Source organism: Odocoileus virginianus, chromosome 7 (assembly GCF_023699985.2).
Source record: "Odocoileus virginianus isolate 20LAN1187 ecotype Illinois chromosome 7, Ovbor_1.2, whole genome shotgun sequence".
In the NCBI taxonomy this organism is placed as follows: domain Eukaryota; kingdom Metazoa; phylum Chordata; class Mammalia; order Artiodactyla; family Cervidae; genus Odocoileus; species Odocoileus virginianus.
This window is the reverse complement of record NC_069680.1, coordinates 50,859,537-50,876,025: the sequence shown is the minus strand read 5'-3', so window position 1 is coordinate 50,876,025 and position 16,489 is coordinate 50,859,537. Positions and strand designations below refer to the sequence as shown.

Here is a 16,489-nt window from a genome sequence, read left to right as displayed (position 1 = left end):
GAAAAGAGTTTCTAAAATGGTGTCTTATCCCTGTGTTCAGAGCATTCCATGGTGCTATCTGACATTTAAAAATCATCTAATCACCTATTATTTATAGAGCATTCATGATATTCAAGCATGAAATACTACACCATGGAAGTTATAAATGTGAATAAAGCAGGGTTTCCCTAGCTAGATTATAAACTTTCTGAGAGCTCTTTGCACTGCTGTATTTATAGCTATTGAAAATAAAGCCAGAGTATTATAAATATGAATCTTGTAGTGAGAGTACATTTAAGGATCTTTGGGTTTGTAGAGGAGGGTACAGTGCGTTCTACTCAAGAATTCAAGACGATGTCTGAAAGAGGTAGTGTCTCAACTGGGTGTTAAGAGATGAACGTTTCAGAAGCAGAAAGCTAGTAACAAAGTCATGGAGGCAGGAAATAGCTTTTGGGGAGAGGGCTACAGAGATGGGAAATGGTTTGGTAGGACTAGAAAGGTTATGTGAAATGTGGTCAATGTACTGATCTCAGCTATTGGAAACTTCTTTGCTGAGAAGTTTTAGAGTTGATCTGCTAGGGACTAGAGAAATATTGGACCCTTTCAAGCAAGTGGGGAAGCATGAGGGTTTAGGAAGAAAACTGGGATCCACCCTGAAGCCTGGGAAATGATGGCGACTGGAAGTAGGGGTACATGAGAAAAGAGGCCACTGCCTAGAAGGGAGATGATGGAGGCTGGATGTATTATTGATCACAGTGGACTTTGACATGTAAAAGGGAAATGACGTTTGTGTGCCAAGTGGCCATAGTCAGGTGGTATGTTCTGTATAAAGGTGCAGCGATGGAGAAGACTGAAGATGACTCCAAGTGTTCAGGCCATGGAGGGTGACAATACCATTGATGTTAGGCAGGCAGGAAAGGAAAAGCAAATTCAGGAGGGGACGGGGGAGGAGGATCCAACCTGGAGAAGCATCAGAAAAAGACAGTTTAAGCTGTGGGTGTGAATGAAATTGCTGCCAAGTTGAGAACCAGAAGGAAGACCCATGCTTAGCGGGAGGAAGCAGAGGAGCCAGAAGAAGAAAATTGAGAGGAGTTTCCTGCAAGACTGGGACTTCTCTGATGGTTCAGTGGTTAAGGCTCCATGCTTCCAATGCAGGGGGCACGGGTTCAGTCCCAGGTCAGGGAACTAAGATTCCCACATGCCATGCATTGGGGCCAAGAAAATAATTTTTTTTAATAGTACATATATTTTAATTGGAGTTGGGCTTCCAGACAGCAGAGAAGGTGGAAAATCTACAAACATTTCAGTGCATATGAACTCTCATGTAGTATATTCCAAGTGGTACAGCAGAAAGACCAGCTATTACTTGCTCAGAGACTCAAAGGAAAAAAAAAAAAATTTAAGTGAGATTTCAAGGAAGTCAGGAAAAACGTGGATTTCAAGGAAGAGCCTCGTGCTGGGATGTGTTTCACTTACAGTATGATCATATGATCGTATACCTTGCCCTTTCTCATCCTTTCCCTTTTGAAATGGCCCCACAAAATGGGCTGTGGAGCTGTCAGTACTGTATCATATTTGGGCTCAAGATCTTTGCAGCTCTACCCCCTCTTTATATTAATGAACACTGACTGGCCTAGGGTCACAAGCCATCAGTGACTTCCTTCAGAAATTTCTCTTCACTGCTAAGAATGTGACTTCAGCTCAGGAGCTCTTATGTATTTGTTAGGAAGGCATGGCAAGGGAAGAGATTTGGATGAAACTTGTGAGTTGGGAGCGAATTGTGCTTAGAGGTAGGATTGCCCTAATTTCAAGCTTCTGGCGTGTCTCTAGGAGTAAGACAATTTTCATAGCGGTAATAGATGGCGCTAGTGGTAAAGAACCCGCTTGCCACTGCAGGAGACGTTAAGAGATGTGGGTTCAATCCCTGGGTCGGGAAGATCTCCTGGAGGAGGAAATGGCACCTCACTCCAGTACTCTTGCCTGGAGAATCCCATGGACGGAGGAGCCTGGCGGGCTGTGACCCCGTGGACCCACTTCAGAGTGGGACACGACTGAAGCAACTTGGCATGCACCAACTACCTCCAAGCAAAAGTACACTGTTTCAGAGCTTTCTGGTGGTACATTTTTAAAAAATACACCTTCCAACACAGGGGATCAGGTTTGATCCCCAGTCAAGGAACTAAGATCCCACAAGCTTCAGGGCAACTAAACTCGTGCACCACAACTAGAGAAGCCTGCACGCTGCAACAGAGACCCAGCACAAACAAGAAAAAGAAGTACTCCTTTGCCCATCAGTTTTCATCATCGTCAGCCCTATTCCTGTCAAATAGAATAATCCATTTTATCTCAGTGCCCCTGTATCATGTTTTACATGCTTTAAATTTTTGATGAATTTCATATCAAGAGGATAAAATACTTGGCTTCTTTAGGGGAAGTAACGTATCTTTTCCTCTCTAATAGAAGATTAAGAAGAAACTGTGTCTTCCTTTTCCCTAATTTACCAAGAAACTTAAATCTAAACTATACTTTTAATCAAGTGCTAACCAATGTAGGTAGCATATATACTTCTTCCTATTTTACTCTGAACACTTTGTCTTTTCTTGGCCACACTTCAAGGCATATGGGATCTTAAGTCCCCAACCAGGGATTGAACCTACTGAGTCTTAAACATCAGACCTCCAGGGAAGTCCCTGTTTTCTTATTTTTATTCACATTTCATTATTTTTCTTTTTGGAAGCCACCTCAGATCCTTAGAACAGAGTCAGAGTGTAAATAAATGAAACAGTTTTACTGATGACTAAACATCTTTAGTATATATAGTATGAATAACATATAGTTGGTTGGGATAGCACTCATTCAGATGAGAAATCACTGATAGAACAAACTAGTATTCCTTGAGAAGTTTTCTCCTTGATGATGAAACATTCTGTGCTTCTATCTCCTACCCAGGTTGTGTAACTATCCAGAAACACACGATAGAGTCCTCTTTCAGCAAGTATTCTTGGTTAAGTCATGAAAATGGAATTGGAGCTTGTTTTTCCCCTTTGTATGGTAAGTAACTACTAATATGGATAGTTCTAGTCTTCTCACAATATTAAAAACAAATGGAACTACTTCTTGTGTGAAGATAGCATGACTTCTAATATCTAGGTTTGCCATCAGTGTGTTTCATAGAAAAGAGAATGTTCAATTTATTCGTTCAGTTGTGGTTTGTGTCAATGTGAAATATATATTATCTGGTTTAGAATTTTGAGTCATTTTGTTCTATGTATGAGTTTTGGTCATTAAAATAAAAGAATTCTTCTACTTGCTTTATAAACAATTTTAAGATTCTTTAGAGTAGCATCTTGTGCAGAAAATTGACATGTGGATGCTGAAAAGTCATGGCCACAAACAAGGAAGATTTAGAAATGCCAGATCTGTGCTGTGGCATTTCTGTTCATCCCAGATGCCCTAGTTTGGAGCATCCACCCCTTTGGCCTAGGAACTGACTGTCTAATTGGAAAAACTTATTATCACTTTGCAAGCAAACGATTAGAACTCAGTCATCCCAAGTGAGTGACATCACCTTTTGAGGAAAGGGCTATTTTACTGAGTTTTCACCAGTGTATTGTGCCTACAGGACTTAAATTGATTTGAGACACTTCACTCTCCTTTGTCCACACTCACAAAATCATTTATTTTCACACTTCATTGTATTTTTTCTGTATATGTTCCAGTGCATATTTAACAGGAAAATTCTCTCTAGATGTGTAGCTGTGAATATTGCAAAATTTCATTTTTTTCTAATGAATTAGGGAGGTAGGCATATTTGAGTGTGTGGGAAGGCTGAATTACAGATAACTTTAAACAAATGTGGCTTTTACTACTTTAAACTACATGTAGTAACTTCAACAAAACATTATAAAACAGAAATCCTTCGGGAGATTTCTCCATTGTAAGGAGACCTCGTACGATGAATCATATGAACATTTTGTTATTAGCATATAGATTGGGTGTACGTAGGAGCTTGTAAAGTGCCTGAGGTTCATTGAAAATAGCTTATTCTGTCTAAAAAGTGTACGTAAGATTGAAAATAAATGTTTAAAACACCATATATTAGCCACCTATGAATAAAATGTTTGCAAAAAAAGGTAAACATCAGCCCAGCTCATGAGCAAATTATCAAAAGATTTTAAATTTATTGAAGTCTTAAATTAATGAGATATTACCACATGTGCATAAATAACCTAAAGAATAAAATTTGCTTATCCTTCTCTCATATGGGTATTTGTGCTAATGAATCAGGATCCTATTTACACAATTAGTCCCTGAAGTAATTGCTTATTTGAAGAAGTCCTGTCTTATGGGTTTTCAGTTAATTAAATATATTTGCATTTTAGGCACACATTTTAAATTCTAAAGTCCTGTTTTTCATAAGCCAGATTCAAATATGTTCATGTGATAATACGTCTCATTAAGGCATAAGTCTTTCATTTTTAAAGAAACTTTCAGAATAGCCATATGCATAAAATGCTTATTAATGAAATCCAATCAATATTTTAGAAAAGTCAACCAATTAAGTGTTTCTTAGTTTAAATTTTCCTGTTTGTAACTGTGATTGCCATGCTGAACATACCTTCAATTTCTAATTTTTCAGTTAGCTTTATTTAATCAGAGTTTCTTTTTCCTGCTTAGATTTTGCACGGCAGTTTTTAACTTCTAACATGCCTTTGGAATTATAAGCATCCTTTTCCTGAAGACTAGGTTTTTCAAAGTATGTGCATATTAACAGACTGATCTTGCCAACCCAACTGGGAGATTACTAAAATATGGAGCAAAACTTTTCTAATACTGAAGAACAAAGTATAGTAATTCACAAAGATGTTTTAAAAGGTATAGTTTCCTTATGGTTTTAAAATATATGAGAAGTTGGGAATTTAAGTGTGTAAGTTATTTAAAAAATCATAAATGCCTTCATGAGATCAAAGCTATGGTAATCTCATGGTGCTACCCCAGTTTGGAAGTTTGAAGAAGCTACTGAAGTTGTGGGGGGAGAAGCAACAGACGGACAGGCAAGATGAAGGGAGGGGTGAGGGAGAACCAGAGGATGCATGCAGGGGACCCAGGGTCTAAATCCAGAGACCATGGCAAGGCCAGATGCTGGGAGATGTACAGAGGGACCCAATTTGGAAAGCAGATTTGAAATATCTGTTTTAAACCACACCTAACTGACCTCTTTCTAGGTGGTTATTAGATGTTTATCTAGTGTACTGTTTATCTATTAGGCTTATTAATTCCTCTTTGCAAAGAAGATATAAGATGCAGAATCTGGATATAGATTCAAATTCCAGTATATGACTATATCTAACTCAAAAAAGGGTAGTAATAGAAAAAAAAGAAGAAGAAGAAGAAAATGATATCCTACAATCATAATGTGACAGTTATATTTTTTCTGGTTTAGCAGTACTGCACAATAATGTCATTTTATTGTCATCTTAACATGGGATTACACTATAGGTATAAAAAGGAAAACAATCTGACATCCTGAAGAATATATACACTTTACAATAAAATAAATTTCATTCAATTAAATCTTACTGATTCATGTAAGAAATGATCTATGTCAAATGTAATACCAATAGTCTCCTCAGAAGATAACATTTTCTTTGTACCTGGAATTGCCCTTAGGAAGCATTTTTTCTCATTTAGAGAAAGTGGGAATAAAGCACTTGTATTACCATTTGTATAAATTTTTAATACTGAATAAAATATTAGTGTTTAGTGTAATATTGATTCTGAACATAATACTCCTCCATAATGGCATGCTAATTGGGAAGAATTAAATCAGACAGATTCAGAAACCCAGAGAATGGATCATGTAACACTTGTAATTTTTTTCATTAGTTTTCAAAATTCCAATTAAAGTGGAATTAATCTGTACAACAGGAATTCTGTGCACATGCACCGTCCCTTCTTTCCCACTGCTCCACCCCACAGTGAAATACAGGAGTGAAGAGGGTGGGGAAGGGACTGCCCTGGTGGCCCAGTGGCTAAGATGTCGTACTCTCGATGCAGGAGGCACGGGTTCAATCCCTGATCAGGGAACTAGATCTCACATGCTGCAACTAAGATCGGGTACAGTCAAATAAATAAATTAAAAAAAAAAAAAGAGGATGGGAAAGAGGGCAGATCTTCACTTATGAGTTTCAACCATAGAAAAATAGCATTCAAGAGACAGGTGATCTATGTACTCTGTAATTTACTAACTGCGAGCCTTAAACCTCTTGTCATCACAGTTTCCTCATCAGTAATATTACTAATCTAATAGTACTAATCTCCCTCAAGTTGTTGGGGGAGTAAAACAGAGAGGCTCTCTCGCAACTAGGGGCGATTCTGCCCTTCAGGAGACATTTAGCAACGTCTGGAGATGGCCTCTGCTATCACAACTGGAGGGGGTATGTGTGCTGACATCTGGGGAGATCTTCCCAGGATGCACAGAACAACCCTCCACCCCCAGCCCTCACAAAGAAAAATTCATCCAGCCCAAAAGGTGGAACCGCAACTGAGAAATCCTAGAGCAAAGTGAAGTAATATATGCAGTGAGCACAGTGTCTGACATACAACAGGCTCTCCAATAAATTTTAGCATAGTTACATTGTTATGGCTGTCATTATTTGAGAAAGAACTCCAAGTCACCTGCCTGGCATGGGGACTGAGTAAGCGATTCAGGAAGCCTATCCCAGCAGTCAGTTGTGCCTGTCTGCTAAGTCATCTACTGGGGGCAGCCAATTTTTAAGTGTTTTTAGAAACAGACTGACCCACTTAATATGTGACTAAGGTAGCAGGCTCATAAATTGTATCGTACCAAAGTTCAAGGGCTATCATTTAATTTTTACTTTCTTAGAAATTAGACAAAAATAGGGAAAGACAAATAATAACCTAGAGTAACAGGTGACTTTTACTTCTGCTGTTAGTAATAGCTGAGGAGTCTCCTGACAATCATTTACTTCATAAAATAAATTGAGGTCTGGACAAATGGCTAGGAAATATGGTCTTCTCATTAATAAAAGATCTTGATTAACTACTTATATGGTACATGAACAGTATCAATTTCAAAACCAGTTGACTGCAACCATATAGTTTTAGCTTAATGTTAAAACATTTTAAGGAAGGCAAAATTCTTGCTTAATTCAAGATTGTTTTGGTTAAGAATCCACCTGCAATTTAGGAGACCCTGGTTTGATTCCTAGGTCGGGCAGATCTGCTGGAGAAGGGACAGGCTACCCACTCCAGTATTCTTGGGCTTCCCTTGTGGCTCAGCTGGTAAAGAACCCGCCTGCAATGTGGGAGACCTGGGTTCGATCCCTGGGTTGGGAAGATGCCCTGGAGAAGGGAAAGGCTACCCACTCCAGTATTCCGACCAGGAGAATCCATGGACTGTATAGTCCATGGGGTCACAGACAGTCAGACAGGACTGAGCAACTTTCACTTTCACTTTCTTAGGTCAAAAAGTTCTGAGCTTGAATTTAACACCATTAAGCTGTGTGATTTTGAATAATTTACCTAACTTCTCTGAGTTTAGTTCCCTTATCTGTTTAATAGACATAAAATTACTGTAACATGAGTAATAGGTATGTTAGGTGACAACTGTAATTCTCTCAGTAACATAGAGTTACTGAGAATTAAATGAGACATCTAGAATTTAATATATATTCAGTTCAGTTCAGTTCAGTTGTTCAGTCATGTCCGACTCTTTGCGACCCCATGAATCGCAGCACGCCAGGCCTCCCTGTCCATCACCAACTCCAGGAATTTACTCAAACTCGTGCCCATCGAGTCAGTGATGCCATCTAGCCATCTCATCCTCTGTCATCCCCTTCTCCTCCTGCCCCTAATCACTCCCAGCATCAGGATCTTTTCCAATGAGTCAACTCTTCGCATCAAGTGGCCGATATATATTAGCAGTGACTAAATGGTAGCAGTTATTATTTTCATTATTATTATTTCTTCTAGGAACCTTGCACTATTTTTCACAGCCACCAGTTCTCATTCTAAAGAATGATAACTATGATGTAGAGGTACGTTTTTTATTAATAGGGGAAGATTAAATTAGTTCTATTACCTCAACAAACAAAATCCTAGACTTGTTTCAATAAATTTGATTTAAAAGGAAGAAAGAAAACATGGGTATTATATATGGAATTTTCCAGTGAGAATTTAAGGAAGCAGTGGATTTTCTAAATTAAAGAATGAATGATGTGAACATTTTTCTCTCATATTTTAATATAGTTGGTAATCCACTTTTTAATTAGCCACCTAATTATAATTCAATAGAAATTTCCCTAGGTGAATGTAGTAACCTACTTCAGAGAGAACTGGTGCTTTGAGTAGGCACTCCTACTGTGAAGTTTGACACTTTTTCAGGTCCAATTTGTTCCAAACCTAAACTGCCCAGGAGAAATGGAGAGAGCTCTGTTTCATAACCTAATAATTCTGACTGCCAGGAAGGACGATTGCAAAGCTAAATTCACCTTCTACCAGAATTTTTATTTCTCCATTTCTTTGTTTCTTGAAGAAGACTCAACTATTTTCTTTCTTCCCATTAGTCATGTTTTAAATTTGAAAATAAAAACACGAATAGTCCAAACTGTGACTCCCTTCATTTTTCTTGATGATTTACATTCTAGCTTTTCAAGTTTTCCTTAAGCTCCAAATGAAAGGTCTTCATTTTTGTTTCTTGGGTGGTCTTTTTTTTGTTTTATTTTGGCTTCCAGGACCAAAAAGTACTTGAGGAGACAATTCCAACATCATAATAGGCATCTGTTTATTTCCATAACCCAGACCCCATGTTAAGGAGGGAGTTTTTTTTTTTTTAATTTATTACTTAGCAATAGATATTCAATGTTCCCAAACTTTACATTTGTTTAATCACTGGTTATTCATGAACTTATTCTAAAATATTTTCAAACCTGACATTTGGTGCTGAATCGACTGCTTTATTGAACTGTCTCTTCCAACCAGTTTTAGCTTTGTGTAGTTACAACTTCAATGTCTTTGCATATAATTTTGAACTCTTGTCTCTTAATTTCTGGTTCATATTCATTAAATTTACACAGAAAGTAGAGTTGAATTTTTCATTTTAACTAGTTTATTTCCTTGCTTCCACCTTTGCACCCTAGAGGTTATTTTCTTTTTTTAATTTTCTTTTATATTGGAGTACAGTTAACAATGTTGTGTTAGTATCAGGTATACAACAAAGTGAATCAGTTACACATGTACATGTATCTATTCTTTTTCAGATTCTTTTTCCATTTAGGTTATTACAAAATATTGAGCAGTGTTCCCTGTGCTATACAGTAGGTCCCTGTTGGTTATCTATTTTAAACATAGCAGATATACATGTCAATCCCAAACTCCCAATCTACCAATAAAGTATAAGTCAGGTCATTCTGCTCCTTGACTCAAAACTCTTCAGTGATTCCCTGTTTCAATCAGAGTAAAATCTAGAGCCTAACAATGGTCCTCAGGCCATCTATGTTTCAGCTGACCATGTCCACCCTCTCTTCCTGCCATCCACCTCCACATTAAGTCCACTCTAATCGTAACCAAAAGTGGGGTCTGGCTGCTGGCCGCTCAAAAGACATCAAAGAGGCAAGGGTGATGGCAAGGAAAGTTTGCTTTCTTTTGGATGTCAGTAACCAGAGGAGAAGGCAGACTCCTGTCCAAAGGCCGATTCCCTCACCACTTCTCCCAGCTACATCCAGTGAGCAAGAGCTTTCCTAGGCAGAGGGAGGGGGCTTCATGCTGAAACAGCACAGTCAGCTCTGATAGTCATCTTGAAATGGTCACCAGTGGTCTGATGATTATCAGTATCATGTTGATTGTTATAAGTACAATTAATTTTCAGCTCCAGGGTCAGTTTGTTTCTATTTCCTTGAGGCCAGTTTTAGGAATTGTGGCAGCTTACATCGTGGCTCCAGTCTGGTCATCTTCCACCTGGTGGGGGTTTTAGTATAACTCACAACCTCACAGGATAGGGCTCAGAATATTATCTATAGCCCTTGAGAAGGAACTAAAGGTAACTTTGCTTACTAACTGTTAATGCTTTGTCCTGTTTGACTGCTTTTCTTTTGTTTATTCATTTTCTCACTTCTCTGATTAAACTTAATCTTTGGTTTCCCTGGTGGCTCAGTGGTAAAGAATCTGCCTGCAATGTAGGAGATCTGGGTTCAAACCCTGGGTCAGGAAGATCCCTTGGAGAAGGGAATGACTACCCAATCCAGAATTCTTGCTTGGAGAATTCTATGGACAGAGGAGCCTGGCAGGCTACAGTCCATGGGGTTGCAAAGAGTTGGACATGACTGAATGACTAACACTTTCACTTTTCACTTTGGCTAAAGCTTTTCCTTGGACAAGAAGCAGGCTGAGGACACGGGGGCTAAGGGGTAGGACTAAAGGGTCCTTCTCTGTTTCACAATTGCTCTGGTTTCCCTACAGTTCTGCCAGCAAAGGAGGCATGTGTCTGCCTCAGGGCTTTTGCACATGCTTTGTCCTATCTGAGACATCCTTCCCAGGGAACCCACATGACCTGCTCTTTCCTCTCCTTCAAGTTTTTTGTCAAATGTTGACTCCTCAGTACGCTCTTCACTGATCACCCTTGTAAAAATGTAACCCCTTCCCACAATCCCTATTTTCCTTCCCTGATATGTTTCTCAGCATGATAACCACCATCACCTGATAAACTGGAGAACTGACTTATTTATTACTCATTTATTTCTTGTCTGTCTCCCAGGACCAGAATGTAAGCTCCATGAGGGCAGTGTTTTTTGTTGGTTTGGGCTGGTAACAACTGTAATGACAGCTGATATTAGTTACATTGAACTAAAGTGGAATTGTTGCCTTATTGACCTTATTTTGTTTCTTTCAAAGCCTTAATTTGCCTCTCCTGTTTTTTTTCTTCTGGTGCTCTGTTCCTTTAGGAAAGTGTCAATCCCCTTAACCAAGATTAGGATTTAGGAAATAGTTTCCTTTTGATCTCTGATAAACTTCAAGTGGGAGAGGTATGCATTTTAGCCATATTCCTTTTCCTGTTTCTTTTCCCATTAGACAAGGAGACCATTATCACCAAAATGGTAAATGGACTGGGATAGATTAGATTCCTAATCACAACACTCCAGGGGTGAATCCTGATGCAAAAATGAGATACAATGGAAATGCCAAGTTCTGCAAACAGTTAAATGAAAGACAGTTGGGAGGGTTACTTTCCTTTGGACCTAGATAGATTTTTTTCTGGCACATGTGTTCCTAACGTAAATATAGAGCCCTATACCTGATTTGAGAAAATACCTACCTCCTGATGACAAGAAAGCCATAAATATAGTTCATGACCAAAGATTAGTCACTGTTTATTATTGCTGGTGACACATGATACATAGGAAAGGTCTGGCAATATTTCAGATTTCTCCAGTCAGCCATTTGTCATTTCATAATGGAAGATGAGGAGGTATTTCTATATTAATGGCCCCTTATAAAAGGGAAGTGAGTGGAGAAATGCCTGATGTGTTTTATCATTGAGAGTCAAAGGGACACCTGACAATGTTAAAAATGTGCTGAGTGGATCACAGTGTTTGGTACAAGTTGGTCTTCTAAATAATAAGACTCCATTAAAGAGGAAGAGCAAGAAAAGGTAGAAGAGTAAGAGAAATATGTTTTCTGCTGCATAGTTCTCCCTTGTGCCCTTGAACAACATTTCTGGTCTCAAGCTGAGACACAGGAGCTTGATTTATCTCTAAACCTGTAATGTTTTGAGCAGCATGATATCCCCCAAACCCTGCTGTTTGGGCTGCGCTCCTCTCCCAGCACAGAACATTTCCAGCTCAGATCAGTTCAGTGCAATCTGTAGAGATGTGATGCACCTCCCCGCCAATTTCACATCGCTTCCTGATTTCAATTCATAATTTAGGATAAACCAAGTCACAGAGCATGTTCATCACTTCCACCTGATCAAAAAATTCACACCCATATCTGCTTCATAACTGCGATGTCTATACACGTGAAAGACATCAGGCTGTTTGGGAGAGAACCTTAAAAGTGGGGTTGGGGATGTGGACAGCCAAGAATTTTTTCTTGGAAGTGTTGGTGCTGAGGAGTTTTTAACATGAGCAGTAACTCCTGTGATGCTCTGCAGAATTCCAAAGGCACTGATAAAAATTAAAATAAAAAGCCTCAGCTTGGTTATATGTATGCTTCAATAGGCAAAGAGATATATTTAATGCAGAGAGTGTTGAATCTGAATTAGTACAAATATTATTAATTTAATGTTCATACTGCATTTTATGGTTTATAAACTGCTTAGCAATAATTTTATATATTTTCCCTCACAGCACCACTGTAAAATATATCAGCATTTTATTTTTCCCATTTTATAGATGAGGCAACCTTTAATAAGTGATCTATTTCTTTCCTGTGCATATTGGTTAACTGGTAAATGATTAATTTATGTCTACATGAACTTCATCATGCAGAGTATTTATTTTAGTGTGAGTTGGTATTTATTTTACCCGCAAAGCATTACAGTATCCAATTATGTATGCATGTTTTAAAGGCAGTAAAGCAGCCACCGGTAGTTAATGCAACATTAGGTCAGAGATTTTAAATCCACAGTAAATTCTGAGTTAGGGTATTTAAATCAACCATCCTCCTTTCCCCCAGCCTTGGTCCGTGTGGATGAGAAACGGTCCTTCTATAAAATGCCCATGTGGCACTTGTCCAATGACACAGAAAAGTTATATTGAGATTTTCAGAGTTTCAAATCTTAACTGTAAAATAAAGAAACTAAAGGCTTATAACTACATTTGGCGAGAGTCTGGAGGAGCAGGCAAATCTGATCAGTGACTTCTGCCCAGAGCATAACTTGTGACTGTGGAGTTTCTAGCCAGTTCTCTTCTTTTGCCATCTTTATTTTTCTGCCTTCATTTCTTCCTTTCCTGTTCTTTATCAATTTTGGCATCAGTGAGATGGTTGCTGTGGCTGCCTATATGGAGAAGACGCTAATCTAATCACACCTACCATAGTTAAACCTTGTGTTAAGGTTTAATAGAGAGGGAAACATCTTCTGCAACGCTGTCATTTGCATTATTTATCCATAATGGCTCTACTGTGCTATACCGAAACTGCCTCTCTCAATGCGTGTGGCACTGCAGTCCGAGATTCTCAGAAAGGTCACTTGTATAAATGTGGATGGACCTAGAGCCTGTCATACAGAGTGAAGTAACTCAGAAAGAGAAAAACCTCACGTGTTAACACATATATGTACAGAATCCAGAGAAATGGTACAGGGCAAGAATAGAGACGCAGCCATAGAAAACAGAAGGGGATGGGGTGAACCGGGACAGTAGGACTGACACATACACAACCGCCTTGTGCAAACTAGACGGCGAGCGGGTAGCTGCTGTGTAATGCAGGGAGCTCCGTCGGGTGCTCTGTGATGACCCAGGGGGATGGGGTGGAGGGGGCAGGAGAGGGCTCAAAGAGGGAGGGCGTGTATGTATGCATAGAGGTGATTCACTTCTCCAGACACCAGAAACTAACACAACATTGTAAAGCAATTGTATAATTGCTTTCCTGTATAATCAGGAAAAAAAGATTTTCTAAGCATCCTAGGCACTGACTCAATTAGATCCCTCTAATATCATTTCACCACTCTCATCTTAGTCAAAGGACCAAAAGGTTCAGTCATTTTATAAGCCAACATTTTTTAATCAATTAAAAACATGCTTTCTTTTCATGATAATTTATAGTATATCATTCTCCTCCATTTATTGACTCAAAGACTCTTATATTCAGCCAACAAAGGATTCTAAGATAAAAAATTACTTGCAGAAGGTCACTGCCATAATTTCGCAGGCAAAATTTCAAAGTCTAAATACTGCCATGAAAGTGAAAGTCGCTCAGTCCAACTTTTTACAACCCCAAGGACAATACGGTCCCTGGGATTCTCCAGGCCAGAATACCGGGGTGGGTAGCCTGGCCCTTCTGCAGGGCTCTTCCCAACCCAGGGGTCAAACCCAGGTCTCCTGCGTTGCAGACGGATTCTTTAGCAGCTGAGCCACAAGAATAATGGAATGGGTAACCTACCCCTTCTCCAGCGGATCTTCCCGACCCAGGAATCAAACCAGGGTGTGGATTCTTTACCAACTAAGCTATCAGGGAAGCCCAGATACTGCCATGTTAGCTGTCAAAGGCAGATGATTTAAAATACATTTAAACTCTTTCAGAATCCAGAAACTGTCTATTTGAAAATCAAAATGTATTCTTTAAACTAAGAGAGTACCTAAAAATTCAGGAAGTGCTATAATCTGAATTTTATGAAAATAACTTTTCTTATTAAAAGTGTACTTACTGAAACATAAAGTCCATTTCATCAGATCTACCAATAAGACAATGTATTATGGAGTAATATTTTTTCATTTGTGTCATTCAATTATGGGATATATTGTACAGTATCTATTTAACCAAGGCATAGAAATTTTAAAAATGAATTTTTTCTTTACAACAAGGAGCATTACCACAGAGGAATGTCATTGAAATATTATCCCCAGGCTACTTGCTTGGAGATCAGTTATAAAAGGAATTTACTCTGATTTAGATAAACTTGACCTTTAAATGGATACTGGGGATTATTTTCATATAATGACGATAGAAAGAAATTGGGAGATTTTAGCCATCTCACTCTGTTTTAAAAATGGAAAAATATACATATAATTAAAGGAAATATTTCAAAATATGAGTGTAATATACAGAGTATACAAATTTCACCCTTTAAAAAAATCCCTCTAACTAATTAAATACCCAAATGAAATGCCATTATAGCTTCCTTCATATACCGTGGTTCCAATATCTAAAAATCCAGGACTTTTCCCAGTCCAAAACTTTTTAGATAGCATTTATCCTTCCCATTAACATTTTTTTGACCCATACTGCAGCTCCTACATTGAACATATCATTTTCCTCTGAGACCTGCATGTCCTTACACAGCCTTACAGGAGAACTGTGAACTTACATCACTTTCTGCTCTAAGAAAGGACTAAGTGGCCAGAGAACCAGATAAGACTCCCATGTACTTGCTCATTCTCCACCACCCCTCACTGAACATGAGACATAAAGGCACATCCCCTTATTGTAAATGTTGAGCTGGGCTTGATTCCCAGGTTCTCAGTCCCATAATTCCCAGGACCCATTATTATGGCATTTCTGTTTTCATTGATTGTCATCTTTTTATATAATTCTGTTAGCTTCTGCCAAGAAGAAACATTTCGAGGAAGGATTCTTATAGGGAAAAGCTGAAAAATAAAAACGATGCTGAATGAAAACACTGTGTTCCTTTTCATAGAGAGAGCTTATCAAGTATTCATGATATTTCAGAACCACATTTGAAGAAGGTGCTGAAACTTAATCTCACTTCCAGATAAAGTCAGCACAGCATTTATACAATTATTACCTAGCATTTCCTCGCAAACTAATAAACAGTATTTCAGCTAAAACTTGAGCTTTATTCTACAAAGAACCTAAAAATTCTTACAAGGAAGCCTTCCTTATCCATCAGAAGTTGGTACAAAGAAAGGAAAATTCAAAGCCGCAAATATGGGCAGTGCCTTTCCATCACCAACAGAGTAAGAAGATCCCAGCCCAAGAGCATGGGTCTCAAGAGCATGTGGCAAATGTACGCCTAGAGAGAGAGGAATCCATTAGGATGCCATGGCTTTGAATCAGTCATTTGCACCTGCCAACTTGTTCTCGTGGTTCTGAACCAAGATTCATTTGGTAGCCAGTTCACTGGTTACAATTCTTCTTCACATATACATATCTCTACATCTCATCAACTCAATGGACATGAGTTTCAGCAAATGGCAAGAGATAGTGAAGGACAGGGAAGCCTGGCATGCTGCGGTCCGTGGGGTCTCTACAAGTTGGATACGAATGAACAACATCTCTATCTATGCCAATGGGGAGAAAATACGGCAGTCAATGTAATATCAGCTTGATAGATACATTTCTTATTGTAAAGTTGGCATTCTGCTGTAAACATCTTTTAAATTCATGTGAATATTTGTCAGTGAGCACATTTTGAAGTCATATAATTCTCAGTTGCACATACGGAGGTAGAAGTTCCATTTCTGGAACATGAGGCTAGATGGAGACAGTCATTTCTCATCCCATATATTTGTGTATAAAATACAGCCACTCCCATACATACTTTCACAATGCCTTCCCCACCCTACAGGAAAAAGAACTCATGCTTGTAGGAGATGACAGTGAGTCTAACGCTGTCCTCAGAGAAATAAAGTTCCTCACACAGGTTCACCCAGCCAGTAATAGAGGTGAGAATAAAACTCAGGTCTGACAGATGTACTTTGATGTACTTTGACCTAACCTCTTCACTTACTTTCTATAACTGGCAACTCAGGCCCTGAAGAGAAGAAGCAAATGAAAGTCCCCTGGCTGCCAGAGAATAAACACTAGTCCTGTT

General features: G+C 38.7%; 1 protein-coding gene across 3 annotated transcripts in view; it reads left to right on the top strand.

The window, feature by feature from the left end:
• RHOBTB1 (Rho related BTB domain containing 1) overlaps positions 1–16,489 on the top strand; it is a 138,179-nt gene that overhangs the window by 13,862 nt on the left and 107,828 nt on the right. For all 3 annotated transcript variants that reach the window (XM_070470700.1, XM_070470697.1, XM_070470696.1), the window contains exon 2: positions 2,929–3,030. The gene's annotated coding sequence lies outside the window, so the exon portion shown is untranslated. The remainder of the gene's footprint in view (positions 1–2,928; positions 3,031–16,489) is intronic.